The sequence below is a fragment of the Loxodonta africana genome, chromosome 25 (assembly GCF_030014295.1).
Source record: "Loxodonta africana isolate mLoxAfr1 chromosome 25, mLoxAfr1.hap2, whole genome shotgun sequence".
Taxonomy (NCBI): Eukaryota; Metazoa; Chordata; class Mammalia; order Proboscidea; family Elephantidae; genus Loxodonta; species Loxodonta africana.
In genome coordinates, this window is record NC_087366.1 from 42,012,602 (window position 1) to 42,027,401 (window position 14,800).

Below are 14,800 nucleotides of genomic sequence, written 5' to 3' on the forward strand. Positions count from 1 at the left end.
TGCATGCTGCGAATACACAAAGATAGAGTCATAGCTGTCAGGGAACATCTGTTGCTTGAATGTACCCTGTTAGAGCCTTACATGATAAAGTAATGATGAATAAAGCTGTTACATTTGTTTAATACTCTGTTTCTATATATTTAAGTTAAGAATGATTTTGTAAAGCAATAAAAACCATTCATATGATAGTATCTATTGCACTTTCAAACAATGCCAGGTATCTTAGTTTGCTTATGGAATTTTTACACACACACGCGCACACACACACACACACACTGATGTGCTACGGGCGTTTCTACGGGATCAACAGTTCAGTCTTGCAATGTAGGATTTCATAGTTTACAGATGAGTTTATAAAGGGCAGGGTTGGTAATCTCATTCCCCGGGGGATTTATGTTGGTTTAGCTTGGTGCATCACTTTGGAATGTTATCCCATTTTGTTTTAGTATCGACATGTTTTTCTACTGTAGGTATCAAATGTACATGTAGCTGTGAAAATGGCAAGTGTTCACAAGACTTTGAGCTAAAAGGAAAGAGCTAGCTAACACAAGATAATGGGTTTGAAAAGGAAGAGTTGCTAGAGAAGATCAAATATTGAAGGATTATTTTAGCAATTTCTGAGTACCTCATAGGTTAGGAAAGTGATCCTTTTTTACCCGAGGGTTGACACTGTTATATAGGGGTGAGGCAGATTTATTTGAAAGGCCTGTTCCCTTAGCTAGCAAGTATATTGGTCTGGCACAGCATTTTCCCAAGTGTGCTCATAGGTAGTTACAACTTGATGCAATAGGAAGTAAAAGTGATGGAGTTTTATGACCAAATGAATATGGGAATTTCCAGATTAAATTAAGGTTAGCAGTAATTCACAGTATTCTTCCAAAGAAGGGTTTGTTCACAGAATGTCTGATGGGATCTCTAGTCAGTAGAACACATTTTGAGAAATGCAGGCCTGGTACCAGATTAGTACCAGAAGCCTGACCTTTGCCTCTGAGGAGCTTATGGTGAAGGTGGGAAAATGAAACTGTAGTTCATGAAATAATGTAATTATGTGTTACTCTAATTATAAAATGAGATTAGCTTAAAGAGGCACTTACAAGGCTGTCAAACTCTGAGGTATCTTTAAAAACTGAAAATAATCATGACATACTTCTTTTGCTTTTGCAAAATTTGAATTTTTCCATAACTAATGTTTTTATCACCTAAGGAAGGAAATTTTATGAAATAAAATTTTAAATTCAATTTCTGGGAAGGATTTAGTATGAATTTATCATTTGATATCAACACAGTATAAAATAAAGCCACCCTGTGTCCTTTTTTGGAATGATATGGGTAAAAATAGATACATGTGTCAATCTGGCTGAATAGAAGTCAGAATGGAAGAATACTGGATTATGTTTTTTTGGATATAAGTACTTTAAAATAATATATTCATTTGATAAAAATGTAGTCTATTAAAATGATTCTTTATAAGTGATAAAATTAGTAAATTCGTTTTAGATGTTTCAAACACCCTATCTACATTTTTTTCAGAAACAAGTTGTTTTTAAGTAATTTTAGAAAATGAGATAATGGATGTAAATCATTTCTTCCAATGCCTTTCATATAGTAAATATCCAGTAAATATTGTCTATTCAAAATAAGATAAAAATAGAATAGTGTGATTAGTTTGATAAAGACAGATAAGCTAGAACCAATAAATCACTTGTCTTCTAGACATGTCTTTCCTTCTGTTCCTGCTCAGAGACTTGATTTTTATTTCTAAGGAAAAACTGAGAAATAATGTGTTATGGCACAGACATTTTAATAAGACAACTGAAACTCATTTTAGCATTTTATGAGAACATCCACTGTGTTTGTTTTCTGTACTTGCTCCCAAGATTTCTATAACTCCTCAGGATATCTCCCCCCGCCCCCGTCTTTCTGAGCTCAGCAACATGTAGTTTGTTAAGCAACCTGATCTGCTTTTGATCTCTTCTGGCTGTCAGCAGCTTTTCTTCATGCAGTCCTGCCAAATGATGACTTCTGCTCCAGTGCCATTATTGGGTAAAAATTGTAGCACTTGCCACATGACTTAAATCAACTCAACATGTACAGAGCATTGAGTAATTAAGTTACTGGAACTGTGCAAGAATGTTCTTATGCAAATTCTTCCCTGTATCCTACTTCTCTTCCCCTCTCTTCCCTCCCTTCCTCTCCCTTCCCCTTCCCTCCACTCTCCTCTCCCTTCTCCTCTCTCTCTCTCTGTTCCCTTCCCTCCCCTCCCGTCCCCTCTCCTGTCTTCTCCCTTCCCTCTACCCTCAATACCTGACTTGAAATTATGGTTAAAATTCTTTAACTATATCTTCACCTCAGAGCAGTGTTTGCATCCAGAGATATATAGGAAAAACCTGTCTTTTTGTATTGATTTGTTAGCTTGCTATTATTAGTTTATAATATTACATTTATATTGTGACTATATGCTATTTCGCTTGTTTTTTCCTGAGGAGATAAAAAAAATGACATAAACTCAGGTGAGATACAATGAATACACATTTTTATAACTTTTTATTTCTGATTTGCAAGTAAATACCAGTTCAGGATTGGAATTTACAAAACATTGAAAAAGGTGAAAAAAAAGAAAATATCTGCAATGCTACTGTCCAGTGATAAACAACATTAATATTTTGGTATTTTTTATATCGTCTGTATATGTTATGCATCCCTGAATTGGGACCATGCTGTATATAATTTTTATAATTATTGTCCAGTTTCATAGTTTCTGCTTTATAGTGGGGAAATTTAATTTATTTACATTTGTATTCATCTTTCTTGTTTTATATTGTCTTGGTATAGTTTTCAATATTCTCTCCTTGCCCCTTTTAATAACATTTTAGAAATTATAGATAATATCCCTTTAATTTCCTAGCAGATCGTAAATGTTAACATGCTTTTTTTTTTCCTAAAATTTTGTGGTATTTTTGGTGAAAATATACACAACGAAGTGTATATTTTCCTCCCGTTCAACAGTTTCTACACATAATGTTCAGTGATATTCGTTACATTCTTAACTGTTATCTGTTTGGTCTCATGCACATAATTTTTTAAAAGAATGCAGTACTCGTGGGTGGCATTTTTTAGTTTTGAGCTAACCTGCTATTTAATGAAAATGTGACGTCAGGGGATAATTTTTTTTTTCTTATGTATTGTGCTTAAAGTGAAAGTTTACAAATCAAGTCATTCTCTCATACAAAAACATACACACACCTTACTATGTACCCCTAGCTGCTCTCCCCCTAATCAGACAACATACTTCACCCCTCCCCCTGGATTCCCTATGTCCATTCATCCAGCTCTTATTCCCCTCTGCCTTCTCATCTTGGCTCCAGGTAGGAGCTGCCCACGTAGTCTCGTGTCTACTTGAGCCAAGAAGCTCACTCCTCACTAGTATCATTTTCTGTCCTATAGTCCAGTCAAATCCCTGTCTGAAGAGTCAGACAGTCCCAGTCTTGGGCTAACAGAGGGTCGGCAGACCATGACCTCCAGGGTCCCTCTAGTCTCGGTCAGACGATTAACTCTGGTCTTTTTATGAGAATTTGAGGTCTGCATCCTACTGTTCTCCTGTTCCATCAGGGATTCTCTATTGTGTTCCCTGTCAGGGTAGTCATCAGTGGTAGCCGGGCACCATCCAGTTCTTGCAGTCTCAGGCTGATGTAGTTTCTGGTTTATGTGGCCCTTTCTGTCTCTTGGGCTCATATTTACCTCGTGTCTTTGGTGTTCTTCATTTTCCTTTGCTCTAGGATGGTTGAGACCAATTGATGCATGTTAGATGGCCTCCTGCTAGCGTTTAAGACCCCAGATGCCACTCACCAAAGTGGGATGTAGAGCATTTTCTTAATACATTTTGTTAGGCCAATTGACCTAGATGTCTTCAGGGGATAATTCTGCATCAGGTTTTCAAGAGCATCTCAGGGTAATAGTCTTGAGAATTCCTCCACTCTCAATGAGTCTAGTAAGTCTGAATTCTCTAAGAATTTGAAGTTCTGTTCCACATTTTCCTCCTCCTTCCTTTAGTTGTTCTTTCCATGAGGGTTGGTGGTGAGTGTTAAACTCTTAGTCCAAAAGTTACTGAAGCTCCCCCGTTACTGAATAATAGTTTTACTGAATATAGAATTCTAGATTGAGTTAATTTTCTTCCGTTTTTTCTGGTATCTCTTATTACTGATGGGAAGTCTGTTTTCAGTCGACTTGATGTTCTTCGTAAATAATCTATCTTTTCTTTCTGGTGACTTTTATATTTTTCGGATTATCCTTATTGATCTTTGGTTTTGCTTTAATATATATATTATGGATGTATTCTTTTTTATCTCGTGAAAACTTAGGGAAGCTTTCACTTTAAAAACTGATGTCTTCTTTAATTTCTTAATTCTCCGTCATAATGTACTCAAGCATTGTTTTATTACTTTTTTCCTCTGCTCCTGAAACTCCTTTTAAATGTGCCTTGGGACATGTGGTTTAATATCCGATGTCTTCTAGTTTCTTCTTCATATTTTTTAAAAGCCCTTTTTTTGCCCTTGTGCTACAATCTTCATGAATTCTTCAACAGTTCATTAATTTTCTCTTTAACTTTCCAATCTGGTCTTTATGTTATCTGTATAGTTATTTTTTTAAGTGACAATAATTTTTGTTCCAACATTTCTAATTTTTTTTTTTTTTTTTTACCATATCCAGTTTTTTACATTTAAAGTAATCTCTTGGTGTTATTTTTAATGGGTATTATCTTTCCTTTATATCTTTGGTGTTTATAAAAATATATTAAAATATTATTCATACATTTCTATAGTTTGTTTAATCCGAAGTGAATTCTTTTTCCATTTCTTGATTTTATATGCTGTCTTTCTACTCATCAATTTTCTTTGTGCTTTTGGAATTTTGACTTAAAATAGATGTCAGCAAGCTGTAGCCTGTGGGCAAAATCCAGCCTGTTTTTACAAATAAAGTTTTATTGAAACGCAGCCATAGCCGATCATTTACATATTGTCTGTGACTGCTTTCATGTTACAAATGCAGAGTTGAGTAGTTGGCAGACCATTTGTTAGCCTGCCTGTTTCGCACTGTCTCTCCTTCTTTACCCCTGCCTCCAAATCCCACACTGTCTTTGGACTTTTCAATTATGTTAACTTGGCCTCCCTTTGGCTTCCAGGCTGAAACCAGAGCTAACGCCAGTAGGGCTCCTATTCTGTGGTCTATATTAGGTTTATTGCAGATCTAGTCTCCAGGCTAGTGGATGACTTGGCTCAACAGTTGACTAGAAAGTTGTTGTGTCTATTTACTCTTACTGCCCCAGGCACACAACAGCATATGGTCTGTAGCCCTAGGGAGCACTGAACTGTAGCTGTTTTCATTCTCCTTTTGTAATTTGGGGAGCCCAGTCACAGCTCTGGGCTTCTAGTATTAACACTTGTTCTGTTTCCTCCTGTAGTAGGTGTTGTTTCCCCTACTCCCCTCACAAAAGCTAAGCTCCCTACCTTTCTCTCTACACATTGAAGGCTCAGTGACCTGTCGCATCACCCTGTTTATATAACATTGGACTTTGCTGTTTCTGGTTCAAGCAGATATTTACATTATTTAAAAATCATGCTATGTCTATTTAGTCTTCTCTTTTTATGTTATCATTTATTGCTATGTGTTTTTAACAGAGGGAAACTTCAGTCTGTGAATTTATCATTCCATTTGACTGGACATCTGTATTCACTTTTATATATTACATTTTTTTCTCCACTGAAAATTAGATCATGAGTATTTTCCCATGTCATTTAATGTATTTGAAAAGTCATATAAAATGATTCCATAAGAATCCATCTCATGATTGTACCATAATTTACTCAGTAATTTGATTTTTGTAAGAAATCGGATTCTTTCCAATTTTCACTAATCTTAAGTAATTTTGTATTGAACATCTTTATCCATAAGCTTTTACCATATCTCTGATTATTTCCTTAATATATATTTTTATAATTTCTTGACCAGAGGCAATGAACACTTTTTTTTGTTTGTTTTTGAAATGTTTTCCTTTAATATTTCAGATATTTTACAAATTGAATCTAACCACTTTTTTGTTCTCTTCAGTATATGTTTAAATTGCTACAGTAATCCATCACAGGATTTTTTTTTATTAAATTTATTGAGCTTCAAGTGAACATTTACAAATCAAGTCAGACTGTCACATATAAGTTTATATACATCTTACTCCGTACTCCCACTTGCTCTCCCCCTAATGAGTCAGCCCTTCCAGTCTCTCCTTTTGTGACAATTTTGCCAGCTTCCAACTCTCTCTATCCTCCCATCCCCCCTCCAGACAGGAGATGCCAACACAGTCTCCAGTGTCCACCTGATATAATTAGCTCACTCTTCATCAGCATCTCTCTCCTACCCACTGTCCAGTCCCTTTCATGTCTGATGAGTTGTCTTCGGGGATGGTTCCTGTCCTGTGTCAACAGAAGGTTTGGGGACCATGACCGCCGGGATTCCTCTAGTCTCAGTCAGACCATTAAGTCTGGTCTTTTTATGAGAATTTGGGGTCTGCATCCCACTGATCTCCTGCTCCCTCAGGGGTTCTCTGTTGTGCTCCCTGTCAGGGCAGTCATCGATTGTGGCCGGGCACCAACTAGTTCTTCTGGTCTCAGGATGATGTAAGTCTCTGGTTCATGTGGCCCTTTCTGTCTCTTGGGCTCTTAGTTGTCATGTGACCTTGGTAATGAACACTTTTTTTTATGTTTTTTTTTTTGAGTCGGCATCGACTTGACAGCAGCAGGTTTGGGTTTTTGGTATCAACAAAATGTTTTTCATACAGGCAACTAACAAATTTTAATTGGTGGATGTTCTCTTAAAATAGAACAGAATAATAGAATTTGTGAGATTTGTATCAGTAAGGAATCTTAGAGGTATTATAATCTAAAACTTTAATAATCACTTAACAAATGTTTATTAAGTTACTCAATAGGAAATTCTAAAAACTTAAAAAAAAACACACATAGATCCTTTCTTTATAGTTTATAGACTAACAAGGGGACCAGTGGTTATGTGAATAGCCACTATACAGTAAAACAAGTAATTTTTAGTTACATAAACAAAATATTTCTGGCAGAAATTCAAGCTGGAATCAGATGAGGATGTGGAACAAAGAATATCATTGCTGATGTCAGATGAATCTTGGCAGAAGCAGAGAATACCAGAAAGAAGTTTACCTGTGTTTTATTGACTATGCAAAGTCACTCAACCATGTGGATCATAACAAATTATGAATAAAATTGTGAAGAGTGGGAATTGTAGAACATTTAATTCTACCTATGTGAAACCTGTGCTTGGACAAAGAGGCAGTCCTTTGAACAGAACAAGGGCATACTGCATGGTTTAAAATCAGGACAAGTATGTGCCAGGACTATATCCTTTCAGTACTTATTCAGACTGTATGATGAGCAAATAATTTGAGAAGATGGACCATATGAAGAAGAACACGGTATCAGAGTTGGAAGAAGACTCATTTACAACCTGCAATATGTAGAAGACACAACCTTGCTTGCTGAAAGTGAAGAGAACCTGAAGCACTTACTGATGAAGATCAAAGAGTATGGATTACATTTTAACATAAAAGAAAACAAAAATCCTCACAACTGGACCTATAAGCAAAATCATGATAAAAAGAGAAAAAATTGAAGTTGTCAAGGGTTTCATTTTACTTGGACTCAAAATCAGTGCCCATGGAAGCAGCAGTCATTGGGCAAATCTCCTGCAAAAGCCCTCTTTAAAGCTAAAAAGCAGAGATGTCACTTTGAGGACTAAGGTATGGTATTTTCAGTCACCTCATGTATGCATGTGAAAGCTGGACAGTGAATAAGAAAGACCATAGAAAATTGGTGCATTTGAATTACAGTGTTGGTGAAGAATATTGAATATATCATGGAATGCGAGAAGAATGAACAAATCTGTCTTGGAAGAAGTACAACCAAGAATGCTTCTTAGAAGCAAGCATGGCAAGACTTCGTCTTACATGCTTTGGACGTGTTATAAGGAGAGATCAGTCCCTGGAGAAGGACATCATGCTTGGTAATGGAGAGGATCAGCGAAAAAGAGAAAGGCCCTCAATGAGATAGATTGACACAGTGGTTACAATAGTGGGTTCAAACATAGCAACAGTTGTGAGGATGGCACAGGTCTGTTGTATGTAAGGTTGTTATGGTTCAGAAGAGACTTAATGGCACTTAACAACAACAGCAACAACAAACAGTATTATAGAAATACAGATAAGGTAGTAATTAAGTGTACTTGAACAATTATATTTCCATGGGCTTTGTAACATCAATAAGATTTTTGTACCATTGGTAAAATTCTCTCAAAAAATAGAATTTTAAGAATTGGAAATAGTGTGAGCAAAGTTGGTAGTCTTGCTACTCTTTAGCCCTTGGTTTGTCTTTTGATCCACTAGGCCAGGGACTTATATCAGGTTTATATCTGAGGGATTCGAAATATTAATACCTGAACTTTGGCTCATTGCAGCAGAATTCCCAACTAGAGTCAGGATTGTGCATGTATTTATTCTGAAAAAGCCTCCCAGCAAGTGATTTTGATATGCTTATCAAGGTAGCTCATTGTGCCTACTCTGTCTCAGTGTTTTACGTGCATTTATTCAAGTAATCACTATGACGTAGATAATGTCATTAATCTCCTGTTTGGTGATTAGGTAACTGCAAGTTAAGAGATATTGAATACCCTGCAAAAGGTCACGTAGTACAAGCAGGAGCTGGATTTGGACTTGGGGAACCCGATCCAGAGCTCACAGTCTTAACCACACCACCCATACCACCTCCTGCTGAGGCTTACTCCGCAAAATCCTAAGATTTCTTCAGGGAAGAATCAGTACTGAGCATCTTTACTCCTTAGCACATGCCTGAGTCAGCTGGACTCAGTGAGGCAATTAGTAAATGAATGAAGAGACAATGGACGGTAAAGTTCAATGTGATAGAGTGTGTGATACTCAGGAGAGTGGAACTGGAGGATGGCCAGGTGTCATTGTGATGGGTCTTGAGAACTGGTTGAGGAGTTTGGACTTTCTTATGCATTTACTGGTTAGCCATATGAATGTTTTAAAGCATTTTTAAGGATGTGGCATGCTCATGTATGAATTTTGAAAGGCTACTTGAAGAGCTTGTGAATGATGATTTAGAGGGGTGATGGGAATCAGGAGACCTTTCAGGTCTGAGCTGTTGAGGGCATAAACTAAGGACCCTGTGGTAGGAATGGAGACAAGGAAGGGATCTGAGAGTCTTTGGAAATACACGGGACAGGAGTCTGTAATCACATTGATATATAACCACACCGAATTATCATCAGACGGGTTGATTCTGACTCATAGTGACCATAGAGGACATAGTAGAACTGCCTCATAGAGTTTCCAAGGAGCAGCTGGTGGATTTGAACTGCTGCCCTTTTGGTCAGCTGCCATAGCCCTTAACTGCTATGCCACCAGGGCTCCCACACTAATATACGGGGTAAGAAAGAAAGAGGGTAAAGATGATTCTTTCATTACCTTGATGCATGCTAAAGTCTTAGGAGAGAATACAGAAGAAGGGGTAGATGGAGATGGAAAGAAGTTAATGACTTTCATTTTAGACATGCATAGTTTGGTCCTTCGGAAACCCTGGTGGCATAGTGGTTAAGAGCTCTGGCTGCTAACCAAAAGGTCTGCAGTTCGAATCTACCAGGTGCTCCTTGGAAATTTTATGGGATCGTTCTATTCCGTCCTATAGGGTCTCTATGAGTCGGAATCTACTCGACGGCAATGGATTTTTTGTTTGGTCCTTCAGAACTAGAGGAAGCTATGTCAAGAATGACTGAAGTAAGAAATGTGCACTTTGAAGTGAGAAACTCACATTGTGACTTGGCTGAGATCACAGAGCTGTGTCAGTATTAGGCTCCTGAGCCTCACACAATTGTTTCAGCTCGCTTCCCACAACACACCAGCACTTTGGCTCAATGTGCCTCACCCACTTACAGTGAAAAGTGAATTCCGTAGTCCATTTTCTATTAAATCTAGAATTATTGGTCTCTACTAAATCAAAAAAAAAAAAATTACTAAATCAAAACCAAACCCATTGCCGTCGAGTCGATTTGAACTCATAGTGACCCTATAAGAGTAGAACTGCCCCACAGAGTTTCCAAGGAGTGCCCGGTGGATTCAAACTGCTGACTTTTTCGTTAGCAGCCGTAGCACTTAACCACTATGCCACCAGGGTTTCTAGTGTCTACTAGAAATCAGAAATATCCTTAGGGTAAAAAGGATACTATTTTTAAATTTTTCAATTTGGGGAAATGTTTTATTTAAGAAATAGGTAAGAACAAAATCTTTTAAATTAAGATATCCTGTAGCATGGCGGCATAGTGGTTAAGTGCTACAGCTGCTAACCAAAAGGTCAGCAGTTTGAATCCACTAGGCACTCCTTGGAAACTCTGTGGGGCAGCTCTTCTGTGTGCTGTAGGGTCACGATGAGTCGCAATCAACTTGACAGCAGTGGGTTTGTTTTTTTTTTTTTTTTGGTTGGCATGGCATATGAAAAAGCGGAATGGATAGTAATAGAATCACACATTAGTCGTTGAGCTTTACTCTTTCTTTGCATATGGCATTTAATATGAAATGTATTTGATCGCATTTGTATATGTATGTATATGTACATGTCTCAATTTTTTTTACAAGTGATCTATCAAATTTTCATTATTCTTTTATTCTCATCTAATACAGTAATTTTTTTTTTTTTTAATACAGTGGAGGAAACCCTGGTGGTGTAGTGGTTAAGAGCAACGGCTGCTAACCAGAAGGTTGGCAGTTCAGATCCACCAGGCGCTCCTTGGAAACCCTATGGGGCAGTGCTACTCAGTCCTTTGGGGTCACTGAGTCAGAATTGACTTGACGGCAATGGGTTTAATATAGTGGAACTATATTTTCATTGCATGTAGTTTCCTTTGTTGGAATTTTAGTGTCAGTCATGTGTATAAAGGCAATGAACCTAGTTCTGTTTAAGTCAACAAAGTTTATCCAAATGTGTCCTTTTTCAAGGTAATTGAACTCAAGACTGGTATTTATTGAGCATCTTTTATTGTCAATATATTTTTCTCAATGGTGAGAGAGAAAAGATGAATGATAAATGGTCCTTGTACTTAAAGAATTCACAGTGCAGTTGAGAATCTGAACATGTAAGCAGATAATTGCATTGTAGTGTGGTAACAACTTTGAGAAACAGGAGCAGAAAACAGACTGGAAGGTGGGCCTGATTCTACTTAGTTGGTTAGGGAAGGCTTAAGCGGTTAGGAATTACCATTAGAATTGATCCATGCCTAATGAATACTTTACTAGTTGAAAAAAAATATGGAAGAAGATTTGAACAAATGAATCACCAATCTCAATGACATGAGAGTACTGCGTTCTTGGAATTGCAAGCAATCCTACATGACTCAAATATAGGATGAGTGCAAGGGAGTAGAAAGCGACCAGATGATGAATGCCCACCTACAGCATGCTAGGCAGTAAGACTGTAACTGGGGAGAGGTGGATATGGAGGGGGATGCGAAGGGGGAGGTAGAGATGGCAGAGAAGCAATTTAGGGAAAAGAAATGTACAAGTGCTCCCGTATTCAGGGAACTTTGCATAAAATGAGTTTTCTGATTGTGTAATATGATTTATGTCTTGAAAATACTTATCTAGAAGCATAGAATTTCAAAGACCAGTTAGAAAGCAACTCTAGTAAAAGATGACAGCGATTTTGACCAAGGAAGGGACAGGGGAGATGAAAGAACAAAACAAATCTAAGTTTTAGGATGAGTAAGGGTAGAATAAGGTAACTATTTAATTTTTTCTGTATACTAGGTCACATTTGAGTCGGTCACATTTTAGTCCCTAGGTGGCTCAAATGGTTAAGTGCTTGACTACTAGTAGAAAGATTGGCAGTTCAAACTCACCCGGAGATGCTTCGGAAGACAGGCCTGGTGACCTGTTTGTGAATGGTCATATCCCTGAAAACCCTATGGAGCAGTTCTACGCAGCACACGTATGAGGTCACTGTGAGTTGAAATCAACTCAGCAGCAGCTAACAACAACAAAGGTCATATATAAGCACTTCTTAACATTGATCATTCCATAATTTCCTTCCAGTCAACACCTTGTAGATTGCTATATTCTGCCTTTTGAGATGTTTACTTTTCTTAATGTAAGCTTTGAAAGAAATGCTTTTATGATATTTTTCCAAAGTTGGTAAGTTTTATGCATCTCTCTTTCCTCACCCCATATACCAAGATGCGTGTATATTCAGTTCAAATAAACATTTTTCAGGATTCTCAGACTTTTTGTGCTATAAACCTCTTGAATCCGCATTGCTTCCAGTGGTCATTTTGGTAGTGGAAGAGAGAATTAATGAAAAGAAAATCAAGTCATTGGTCTTTTAATTCTAAGATTTGATGTCATTTATTTGTTTTAGGAAAAAACTCGTACTTTCTCATTTTTCATGCATCACTTGGTTTTCTGACCCATCTGCCTTATAAAAATTACAGCTAATTAAAGATGATTAGTTTCCTGATATTTTAAGTTATGTTGTATTTTACTTCCTAAATTAACTATGATTGTGTTACACTATTTATTTTGCAAAACATGATTTTGTTTTAGGGCAGTAGCCCATTTAGGTTAATTCAAAGCCCTTCGATTCTGTTTCCTACAGATATCCCATATAAGCAAATTATCACAACATGGAAGCATAGTTTTCACATGTGTAGTACACATTTATCACCATGTGATTATAGTAATTTACATCCTCTGTGACTGAGGTCCTGGAGTTTTTTCTTTTTCTTGTTTTCCTCTTTCTATACTTATTCATCTTTCTGTACTTAGCTCGAACGATTTCTTTTCAGTGAAGCTTTCTAAATGGACTTGCCCTATAGAGAAACATTGATAAAGGTACCCTGGTAGCTACATATACAATGATTTACAAAGATGCTTGATGATACGGATGTTAAGTGTGAGAGTGTAAACGTCAAAGCTTTTCAAATTATACCTCAAATTTCATCTGGGGACATACTAATGTTCGCATCCCTTTCCTTGTAATACTTTATGTGAAGGATGTAGCAGAAGTCATAAACTCAATTCATTTCTAAAAATAAAACAATATTGAAAGTTCAATTCTAAGGTTTCCAGTCTTATGGCAGACTAGCTGCCCTGAAAAACCACAGCTTTACTAAAACACTTAAAAGTCTCAGAATAAATATGTATTTTTAAATCTTTTAAAATATATTTCTGAGCCAGTAAGAAACTAAGAGAAGTTTTCGGCTTTAGGAATGAATCTAAGTTACAAATCTAGGGAAGTAAGTTATCACAGAAACCAGTAACTGCCCTAAAAAATCTGATCCTCTGAGTAATAGGCCAGGACCCAAGTTTCCATTTTAACAGCCTTGTGGGAGGATAAGGGCGCTGTCTGTGGCCCTAATGGCATGGGGAGTCTGCATGAAGTTGAGATCATGAGATCCTATACTCTCAGCAAGAAGTTAAGATTGGAAAAATCTCCACCCAGCAAATGGAGACAAGGAAGCATACCTGTCTTGACCTTAGCTGTGAGACGGGGCCAGGGAAGCTATCATCCCTGATGATTCACACCCATGAGCAAATTCTCATGCAACTTCTGTGTCCTTAACTCAATACTTGTGTGTCTGAAAATCCTTCAGCTAAGATCTTGGTTTAAATTAGCATAAAGATTTCAGATATAGGAATTATCAGGTACAGAATATAAAGGAAGTATGTTTAATACGTTGAGAGAAACAAAGAAGATATAAAAATGTGAGCCAAAAATAATAGACTACCAAAAACGATTAGGTGGAACTGAAAGTGAACCAAATATAATATTTAGAAATGAAAAGAATTATTAAAATTAAAATCACAGATAATGGGGAGGTTATATATATATATATATATATATATAGCTAAAGAGAGAATTATGAAACTGGGAGTTAGATCAGAACAAATTTTTGAGAATGCTTCAGAAGATACCAAGGATTTGAAAATATACCAGATTAGGTGAGGACAAGACAATAAAAAGAATGAGGAAGATGAAATAGTTTGTTTTTTTTTTTTTAATTCCTAAGAGTTTTCCCAGGATTGATAAAGGACATAAACAGAGGATTCCGGAATCACGACAAATCCCAAATAGCATGAAATGAAAGGAAATCTCCACCCTAGACATACTGTATTGAAAGTGCAGAACATCTTGGTCAAAAAGATGTCCTTAAAAATCGCTAAGGGGATAAGCCAGATAAGCATCAAAGACACTATTGATAAATTCAGATACAAATACAATAAAATTAAGAATTCAAAGGACACCATAAACAAAATGAAGTGACACGCAGGAATTCAAAGGGTTCATTTCACAGACGCGGAACCGAAGGAAAAAAATTACTCTCTGTATCTGATGTGTATGTTATACATAAATTTACATATGCATGTATGTATTTATAATAATATTTTATTGTGTTTTCAGTAAAGGTTTACCCAGCAGTTTAGGTTCTCATTCAACAGTTTCTACATGACCTGTTCAGTGATGTTGGTTACATTCTTCACAATAATGAACATTCTTATGTCCATTCTGGTTGTTCCATTTCCATTAATCTAGCTTCACTACCCCCTTACGTTCTCATCTCAGTTTTAAAATAATTGTTGACCATTTAGTCTCATATAAGTCTCATATAAGTGATTTTTAAAATATATATTTTTATGTATGGCCACTTTAATTACATA

General features: G+C 36.7%; 1 protein-coding gene across 1 annotated transcript in view; it reads left to right on the top strand.

Annotated features, from left to right (window-relative positions):
- Nucleotides 1–14,800, top strand: part of FMN2 (formin 2) — a 410,148-nt gene that overhangs the window by 264,297 nt on the left and 131,051 nt on the right. The window lies entirely within an intron of this gene.